This window comes from Gorilla gorilla, chromosome 10 (assembly GCF_029281585.2).
Source record: "Gorilla gorilla gorilla isolate KB3781 chromosome 10, NHGRI_mGorGor1-v2.1_pri, whole genome shotgun sequence".
NCBI classification, from domain to species: domain Eukaryota; kingdom Metazoa; phylum Chordata; class Mammalia; order Primates; family Hominidae; genus Gorilla; species Gorilla gorilla.
The window spans coordinates 33,567,384-33,569,017 of NC_073234.2; the positions used below are offsets into that span (position 1 = coordinate 33,567,384).

The 1,634-nt window shown below is 34.8% G+C and overlaps 1 pseudogene; it reads left to right on the forward strand.

Annotated features, from left to right (window-relative positions):
• Nucleotides 1–386: 386 nt before the first annotated feature.
• On the forward strand, nt 387–548 carry LOC115930384 (uncharacterized; annotated as a pseudogene).
• The last annotated feature ends 1,086 nt before the right edge of the window (nt 549–1,634 follow it).

Sequence of the window (1,634 nt, forward strand, 5' to 3'; positions counted from 1 at the left end):
CATGGGGTGGAGGGTAAGGAGAGGGAGAGCATCAGGACAAATACCTAATGCATGCGGGGCTTAAAACCTAGATGATGGGTTGATAGGTGCAGCAAACCACCTTGGAACATGTATACCTATGTAACAAACCTGCAGGTTCATGTAACCCAGAACTTAAAGTAAAATAATTTTTTAAAAAGTTAAAAGTTTTAGTGCATTGTGAATTTTAAATCTATTTTTTGAAATAATTTTTATTTTTATATTACTATATGAAATTCTTTGCATAGAATTTCTCAAATTTATTGACATAAACTTTTTCATTATACATAGACACACACACTCTCTCTATTGTGTCTTCAATTATTTCTCCTTTTTTGATGTTGATGCACAAATTAATGGATCATCCCATAATTTATTGGCCTTTTGGCTAAGATCAGGTATAGCATCTGTTCTCATCAGTTTAATAAACTATTTTTGTTATTACTTTATTTTCCTAATCAGCCTTGCTAAAGACTGTTCTATTATACCATCCTTTCTAGAGAATTTATCCTTGGTTTGGATGACACTCAGGTATAGACCGTATATTTGTTTTATTATATTACATTTTATTAATCTCTGTTCTTATACTTATTATGCCCATTCTTCTATGTTCTTTGGCTAATTTTTGTTCTTTTAAGTTGCCTACATTAGATTCTCAGTTCATGAAATTTTAATTTGTTCTTGTTGAAAACACAAATGTAATTATGGCTAGAAATGTTCCAAAGTTTTGTTATGTGAAATTAATGCACTCATTATCATTTAATTCTTTTGTGTGAGTGTGTGTGTGTGTGTGTGACAGAGTTTCACTCTTGTTGTCCAGGCTGGAATGCAATGGCAGAATCTCGGCTCACTGCAACATACCCTCCTGGGTTCAAGTGATTCTCCTCCCTCAGCCTCCCAAGTATCTAGGGCTACAGGCATCCACCACCACATCTGGCTAATTTTTTATATTTTTAGTACAGTTGGGGTTTCGCCATGTTGGCCAGGCTGGTCTTGAACTCCTGACCTCAAGTGATCTACCTGCAACAGCCTCCCAAATGGCTGGTATTACAGGAATGAACCACCACACCCGGCCCATTTAGTTCTATTTTTCAAAGTATATTTACTTTTTTCCCTCAAAAGCCTGGCCTTTCTTTTTTAGATAATTGTAAAGTTTACAACATATAGTGTTTTCTGGCTATATTTGTTATTGGTTCATGTATCATTTAGCTGCATTATCTCAAGTAACACGGTCTGTAAAATATTTATTTTTGAAATGTCTAGAAACATCATTGTGAAGAAGTACATGTTCTTTATTTGTAAATATGTTATTTGTATATAATATGATATGTTTTCTATATTAGGCTTCAGATATTTACACATTTCTATTATACAAGCATTGCTCAAATCTTTATTCGTATTCTTGTTTTCTTTATCTCTTGTTTTTGTTTTGTTTTGTTTTGTTTTGTTTTTTGAGATGGAGTTTCGCTCTTGTTGCCCAAGCTAGAGTGCAATGGTGCCCTCTCGTCTCACTGCAACCTCCGTCTCCTGGGTTCAAGCCATTCTTCTGCCTCAGCCTCCCGAGTGGCTGGAATTACAGGTGCCTGACACCATGCCCAACTAATTTTTTGTATTTT